Source organism: Miscanthus floridulus, chromosome 9, assembly GCF_019320115.1.
Source record: "Miscanthus floridulus cultivar M001 chromosome 9, ASM1932011v1, whole genome shotgun sequence".
NCBI classification, from domain to species: domain Eukaryota; kingdom Viridiplantae; phylum Streptophyta; class Magnoliopsida; order Poales; family Poaceae; genus Miscanthus; species Miscanthus floridulus.
This window is the reverse complement of record NC_089588.1, coordinates 69,292,636-69,301,223: the sequence shown is the minus strand read 5'-3', so window position 1 is coordinate 69,301,223 and position 8,588 is coordinate 69,292,636. Positions and strand designations below refer to the sequence as shown.

Here is an 8,588-nt window from a genome sequence, read left to right as displayed (position 1 = left end):
CTTAACAGGAAATCCTCAACCATTTTCAGAAAAGTCATACCTTACCGTAACAAGGTTGGCTGTCTCCATGGTTCCTTCTGGTTTGCTAGGAATTCTATCTTTTTCATAGGATGGGATAGCAGCAGCAATTTGGGCTTATTGGGTTTCTATCATCATATTGAAACTAAGTTGATTCTTTAAAGTAGAAGAAAACTCATCCAATTTAGCATTTATATTTTCTAACATCTTGTCATGAGCATGCAACTTTTTATTAATGCTATCAGAAATTCTACCATTGCTATAACAAAGATTTTTAAGGAAAGCATAACTATTATTACCTTGATTATTCATACGTTGAGAAGAGTAATAATTGTTACCTCCTTGATTGTTGGAGCACTGATTCCAACCTTGATGTTGTTGTGGACAGAACCCGTTGTCGGTGTTGATGAAGTTGAGGTCCTCCTGGGTCTTGGGATAGGAATTTCTCGAATGTCCAACATCTCCACAGACTTCACAAGTCATGTGGGATTCCATGGCTTTGAGTGTCTCTTGGGCACTCACCTTCTCAAGATGTTCTACTCATTTCATGAGTAGATCCATCTTAGCTACAAGCATGTTAATTTCTTTTACTGAATGCATACCTCGTTTACGAGGTTGGAGTCGATCGTCACTCCATCCTTGGTTGGAGACCATCTTCTCGATCAATGTCTTGGAAGCTACAAAACTTAGCGAAAAGAATGCTCCACCAGCAGCAGCATCTAAATGGCTTGTATCCAACGACACTAATCCATGGAAGTTCTCGATCAAAAGCTAGTCTTCCATACCCTGGTGCAGGCATGCAGAGACATACTCTTGCATTCGTTCCCAAGCTTCAGGAATCAACTCATCTACTAGTTGTTGAAAACTAGAGTTCTTATTGCGAAGAGCATTAGTTTTCCCCATAGGGAAAACTTGACTAGGAAAGCGTTGCAACACTTGTCCAATGTGTCTACAGCATTACGGTTAGAGTAAAACCATTGCTTTGCCTTTCCTAACAAAGAGAAGGGGAAAAGGCGAAGACGTATAGCCTCTTGGCTCACTCCCTTAATGGTGAATGTGCTACAAATCACCAAGAAATGTTGGAGGTGAGCATTTGCATCCTCATGGGCTTTCCCATAAAATGGACTAGGTTGAACCATCGTAATTAACGATGGCTTAAGCTCAAAGTTAGTGTCCCCATTGATAACATTGGGTTCGGTGGCTACATTAGCAGCCGAGGGTGTAGAAAAATCATGAATGGACTTATCACCCATGATCATGTAGGGTAGTGATAAGATAAGAGGAAAAATGGATAAACTACTTAGGATAACAAAAAGACTAGTTAGCAAGACTAGCAATATAAATTCGAGGCCATTTGCCTTCCCTAGCAACGGCTCCAGAAACGCCTGTTGATACTTCTTAACAACTATTGGAGGAATTCCGCAAGCGCACAGAACTATAGAGTAGCACTTCGCTCTGTGAGTACCGAGTGTCGAATTTATATTTTTCCCACTGGAAGGTGGAAGACTAGAATTTATATTTACTGATAGGTTGCTAAGGGAAGCCTAAGTGTATCCTAGGTAGGTGAACGATAGTGGAAGTTGAATGTGCACTACCTAAACTAAACTACTAAATAGGCTACACTAGAGATAGCTTGGTGGGAGAGCGAGCGATTTATCTTTTAGGTAACTAAGGATAAAGAGCTAACTAGGAGAAATGCGCTAGTACTTCGGGGCACAGCCCCCCTACCAACTAGGATAGTTAAATAGACAAAGTCTACCACGAGCCCTACGATTTAATAACTAAGCCTATTGTCGTGGAATACAGACGATGTACAAGGCTGTCACCACTTGCCACCTACCACAATCTATCTAGAGGCCTATCCGTAATCACAGGTAATCTATAGCCTAAGCACCACGCTTAATCTATAAACATACTACTTCGATCTGAGCTCCGATGAAATGAGATCAAAGCACCCTAACTAGACGGTGGAACCAATTCTAACGAATAGCTACTAATTAAGAGATAACCTATGCTACTAATGCCAAACAATAAGCACCTAAGCTCACTAATGATGAACAATAATGACTAAGTACTTAAGTGAAGCAAAGCAATAATACTAGAATAAAGTACTAAAATAAATACTGAATAAAGTAAATGTGAAATGATAGAATTACAAAAGAGGTATACTACACCCAGAAGACTCTTCTAACTCCAAGAGAAGCTCCTGCTCTAGCTCTACTCCACTACTAGACTACTACTCTATAGCTAATGCTAAGCTCAAAAGCTAAGAGAAGCTTGGAAATGAATGGGACGTCCTTCCACCAAGCTCCACACCCTCCATTTATAGTGTAGAGAGGCATGGGGGGTACTTGTAGGTAGGCAGGAGGTCGGTGGCCATAGGGGGGCACCGGACGGTGGCATCGGGGCGCCGGCCAGCCCTAGGATGCACCACCTTTGCATCCTACGATGCTGGTTGGCTCCCAAAGTTAGTTACATGGACAGTACATGTCAAAATTCAGCTAGTATGGTGGTTGGTAAGTCGGTGGAGCTTTCCATGTCTATGACAATGGGCCCATGAATCCACCGGCATCAAATCTTATCCGTTGATCAAACCGACCTGAATGGATGCTTGTCATTAGCTTTGGAGCACCTCCCATGTGGGGCCGAGCGGTGCTGCCAAGTGGGCCCACGACCTCCTATCCTGTCCACTTGCTCCATGTGTCCATATTTGTCACTTTTTTTTGCATATTTTTCTATATTTTCCTGCATACAAATAATTCTACAAGCACAAGTGGAACTAGGTGAATTATAAACAAAATTCCTCACATGTGATGATGATTTACCTAACTTTATTGTAGCTAAACTGACCAATTTATAAGAGCACAAGTACAATGGTAGCCCGCAAGCGGTCGCACTGTCATACTTGAGCCCATCTAAACCCGATAGTCCGTCGAGTACCGTGTAGGGTCTCGATTCAACCAACATACAATGAAGATCATACATGATTCAACATACATATCACACGTTACATAAAGTTCACAAATACAGTTCATCCATCAGAGTATGAATTAAAGTTATTACAAACCATGTTCAGGTAAGATAGTAGCGGAAGCAAATTAAAAGTTTGAAACCAACATCTGCAACATTGTTTAAATATAGTGCCAGCTCACAATCACACTTACACAGAAGCATAAGAGAGGGATTAATAAGAGATGCCTACCCAGGGTTTACTCCTCGTCCACGGCGGGACAGAAGCAGTTCTTGCAATAGCCATGATAAATTGTACCATCTGCAACAATGGGAATAAAACCCTAAGTACGAGAAGGTACTCAGCTAGACTTACCCATCATAAACCAAAAGTAAAGTGATTCCAAGGATTATGCAAGGCTTTATAAGTGGAGCTAGCTTGACAACATTTTGCATAAAAAGCGACTAATTCAGTTGTATATTTTATAATTTGGTCATCAAGTTAATTATAGCTATTCATCTCTAGATTAGCGACTAACCAGTGCCAAACATGTGGTATATCATTTAGTAGCATTCAATAGTAACCATAGATGGTGTAGTAATTCCATGTTCATCATAACCATAATTCCATCATACAGTTACTACGATGTTGGGGCTAGCCAAGTTTCTCACTGTCCGGGAGAGATGGCGATTCAAATTGATATCAACCAGCTGGGAATTTATTCCTAACACAAACCCAGGTAGACCAGATCAACAGTCACCTTAGGTCACCTTTGGTACAACTCGGGTCCACATTTCATGGGTTCACCCAGCGCCGCACAATCAGGGACATCCAGCTGCCAGGATGTTCAGGCCTGGCCTGCCCTTGGGCTCACATCTGGCTCCCCGCACATCCTTACTACCATCTAGAGTGCACACTCTAATAGAATGGTGTGTGGCCTGACTTGAGCTACTCAGCTTCATGGTCGGAATGAGTTATCTAGCCAGCTAAGTGAGAGGCATGTGTTCAATCTTGTCAGAAGTGCCAACAATGGTACGGTCCTTAACCGGCACAGACGGATTCACATGAGTCAACCTACATGTAGACTTTGCCTGGTGTCAGGGACCAATACTAGGGTACCCAAAGTGGAGGAGCTAATAACCATCAACCTTGATTCATCCGAGTAGTCAAGAGCATGACTACAGCTCCAATCGACCCCTAGGTGCGCAAACTCCACCTTGCCCGGCCTCTAGGGGCAGGCTTCGCCTCGAACGACATCGAGGCCATGGGCTCTGCCTCGCCCGACCTCTGAGGGTGGGCTCTGCCTTGCCCGACACCAAGGCCATGGGCTCTGCCTCGCCTGACCTCTGAGGGTGGGCTCCGCCTCACCCAACACCAAGGCCGCGGGCTCTAATTCCCCTAACCTCTGAGGGTTGGCTCCACCTCGCCTGGCCTCTAAGGACGGGCTTTGCCTCACCCGACCCTTGGGTTTGCACTCCACCTCACCTGACCTCTAAGGGTGGGCATCGCCTCACCTGACACCGAGGCTGCGGGCTTCGCCTTGCCTAACACCGAGGCCACGTGCTCCACATTGCCTGACATCGAGGCCACATGCTCCGCCTCACTCGGCCTCTGAGGGCTAGCTCCGCCTCGCCCAGCCTCTGAAGACGGGCTCAGCCTTGCCTGACTTCTAAGGGCGGGATACGCCTCGCTCGACCTTTGGGTTTGCGCTCTGCCTCACCCAACATTTAAGGGTAGGCTCTGCCTCACCCGACATCGAGGCCGTGGGCTCTACCTTGCCTGACCTCTAAGGGCTGGCTCCGCCTCACCTGGCCTCTAAGGGAGAGCTCCACCTCACCCGACCCCTATGGACGGGCTCCACCTCACCTGCCCCTTGGGTTTGTGCTCCGCCTCACCCAGCCTCTATGGGAGGACTCTGCCTCGACTGACCCCGAGGCCAGGGGATCCGTCTTGCCTGATAGAGACCCATACCGCTGCCAACCACTCTAGGTCCAAGCGAATGGGCCAGGGTCAAAGCTCTAACACCAGCGAGGTGGCTAGCATGCCCTGATATAACCCATGGCCGTGATAGGCCATACCTGGGGATTCACATTAGGAACAACGTTGGGCGTATTGGTGCTGTTCTGCCTAACCCTCGTATGAGCACTGACAGACGCATCAGTTCACCATGACATCCATCGGGACAGAGTGGAGTGCCACAACCAAGAGACGATGCCTACGCATGGTGCTAGTGACGGTCGCGACATGGAGCTATCCCTGTTGACGTCCACAGGGTCTGTGGGACCTGCGTGAAAGAAAAGGAGGACCCGGCGATCTTGGTGGACTTCTCCTTCTCATTCTCCTCTTTTCCCTTCACTATAACCCATGCTTTCCCTTGGCCTATAAAAGAGAAAGTAGGGCATCCCATAAGGGGCATCGGAACACATTGCATCAATTTGGACTCGAACCCATCGAACCCCAAACCGATCAAAACACACAAGCACACAGCCGAGAAGCGACCGAGCTCTCAGCACCCGTTTGGTCCCCCACCAGAGACTTGGGACCTATCCCTCTCTTGACCATTTGTAACCCCTACTATGAACTTTCAGTGCTAGTAACACGAGCAGCAGCAATGAACTGGACATAGGGACATTCTATCCAAACCAGTATAAACCTCGTGTCCTCTTAGCACACCATCCGAGCCAGATGCGCAATACTAGAAATTTACTAGTCAGTGGCAACTCAAAACATCGACAGTTGGTGCACCAGGTGGGGGCCTTTTGTGCATCTCGACATCCACACCAGGTCTTGGATGGCTAGTCACAACCTCAGCTGGGTCCCGGGCATGCACATGTGCTTCGAGGACCTAGACTTCATCGTCATGACGGAGGGAGAGTTGGCAATGGCTCTCGTCGCCGTTCGACCTCTCCACTCTACCGGCCTTGATGCGATCGCCGAGGCACTTAAAGAGCTATAGCTGCACGCATCAGAGGCCCATGCCCCCAGAAGTGACTAGCTCCTCGACTTCAATTATGGGAGGTTAGAGCGCCAGCTCGGCGCCTTCCTATGACCCTGACTGTCCCGAGAGGACCTACGCCACCTCACTTTCTAGTTTGCTAATGTCATGGCGTAGCTTGCTGGAGGGGAGCCACTCGCTCTAGAATACCCCATCCGAAGCACCCCGACAGCGCTCCTATTTGGTCTCCGCAACGTCGTAGAGATCGTTGGCCACCTTGTGGCACAACGCGTGCCCCTCCTTTCCTCACGAATGACGAGTTCATAGGGATGACCGAATATGTCACGGAGTCTTTCCACGACCTCCTCTTGGAAGAAACAGATTCGCCCTCTAGCTACCCTTGAGGGACATGTCAAAAGCATCCATGAGGAGGAGGCTACCCAATGAATGACCTTGACGATGAGGTCGAGGGGGATACAAGGGCTCCACCCCGCTTGTGGATGGAGCAACTGAAGGCCTGGCACCAAGAGCTAGAGGAAGCACTACTCCATCTCAAGTAGGAACCTGCGGAGCTCGATCGAGCACTATGGACACGGTAGGCACACACGCCATGGCCCATGATGTGAACCAGAGGATCATCGAGGACGATGAAGCCCTCTAACACTTCGCCCGGGCAAGCCAGAACATCGATGTTGTGGCGGCCTTGCTCCGTGAGCTTTTGGGGCCCGCAACACCCGAGGATCATCGGGGCCATCGCGAGCATGCGGTGGCACAGCAAGCCGAAAGCTCGTTGTCCCGACGATGCGAGCTCAATGGTAGCCAACGCACGCCCTCAGAGTGACCCACCAAGGATGCATTAGTCCACCAAGCTCCGCAAGGTGGCAAGCTGTGCACCGCGGTCCTAGTGCATGAGCGTCTCGGCCCCAACCATGACACGCGTGACACCCTCGATGCCCGTAGGCATACCCATGGTGATGCGGGGGAGGGGGCTAGCCACGGCTACCACCCTCATCGTGGCGGACGCTACAATAGTGGTGAGAACCAAAGACTGAACCCTGGCGTGCTGAGACCTCAGGCCTTTGGCCGACACATCCGCAACATCGCCTTCCCACCATGGTACCGACCACCAAATAACATCCGAAAATACTCTAGGGAAACGAACCCCGAACTATGGCTCAAGGATTATTGGCTTGTTTGCCAAGCCGATGGAGCGGATAATGATGACTTCATTATCCGTAACCTTCCATTGTTCCTCACTGATTCGGCACGAACATGGTTGGAACACCTTCCGCCCAACAAAATTCAAAGTTGGGTGGACCTGAGAGAGATCTTCGTGGGGAACTTCCAGGGCACGTACAAGCGTCCTGGGAACCCATGGGATCTTAAAAACTACAGACAAAAGGCCAGGGAAACCCTCTATGGGTACATCCAGCGCTTCTCCCAGTAGTGCAACAAGCTACCTAACATCGCCGACATCGACATTATAGGAGCTTTCCTATCTAGGACCACCTACGAGTCCTTGGTTCACAAGCTAGGATGTAAGGTCCTACAAACCACCAAGGAGCTCCTCGACATTGCCACCAGCCATGCCTTGGGCGAGGAGGCTATCGGAGCGATCTTCGACCGCCTCAAAGGCAAGGCGAAGTGGGACGAGCACGCCGGTGAAGGTGCCTCCAACTGTCCCATCAAGAAGAAGAACAAGCAGCAGCGCGAGGGCTTGCTTGTGGCCACCGCTGACCTCAAGGGGGGCCATAACCCCATGGAGGGTACCTAGACCACTTTGAGAAGCTGGTTAAAGGGCCATGCCCAAACCATTCCTTCCCCATCAAGCATCTATACAAGGACTACGACCTCATGAAGCGGTTCTTGTCCGAAGGATTCAATAGGGGAGAGCAAGGGAAGGACCCCAAGCCGACCACAGATGATACCGAGGGGATGGACGGTGGCTTTTTGATGTCAGATGGCTGCCTCATGATCTTCGGAGGGTCAATGGCCTATGACTCCAAACGCTGCCAGAAGCTCACGCGCTACGAGGTCTATACAGCCGAGTCAGCCATGCCTACCTTCCTCCGATGGCCGGAGTCTGCCATAACCTTTGATCGGACTGACTACCCAGAGAGCGTCCTGCAACCGGGGAGATATCTGCTCATGGTCGACCTGATCATCGGCACAAAGCGGCTCACCAAGGTACTAATGGATGGAGGCAGTGACCTCAACATCATGTACGTCGAAATGCTTGATGCCATGGGCATCGACCGATCGCGTGTCCGACCGACTGGAGCTCCTTTCCATGGCATCGTGCTTGGAAAGCAGGCCATCCCACTTGGGCAGATCAATCTGCCCGTCACCTTTGGGGATCCATCCAGTTATAGGATGGAGACCCTCACCTTCATGGTGGTCGGGTTCCATGGAACCTACCACACCAACCTAGGACGTCCATGCTACGCAAAGTTCATGGCAGTCCCCAACTACACCTATCTAAAGCTGAAGATGTCGAGACCGTGCGGGGTCATCACCATTGGCACCTCCTATAACACCTCAGGTGTTTAGCTTCCACATTTGCACTTGCATTTCATAAACATGAGCATCGTTCATCCATTCACGAGTTTAGAATTGTCTAAAACATGCTTTTGAAACATTGCAACATATTGTACATTTTATGTGTGATTGTTTTAGGAAATGAAT

General features: G+C 49.2%; 1 non-coding gene across 1 annotated transcript; it reads left to right on the top strand.

Moving 5' to 3' along the window:
- Window positions 1-799: 799 nt before the first annotated feature.
- LOC136484494 (small nucleolar RNA R71) lies at window positions 800-906 on the top strand. The gene has a single exon (XR_010766014.1). It is a non-coding gene; the product is annotated as a small nucleolar RNA R71 (small nucleolar RNA).
- Window positions 907-8,588: the final 7,682 nt, after the last annotated feature.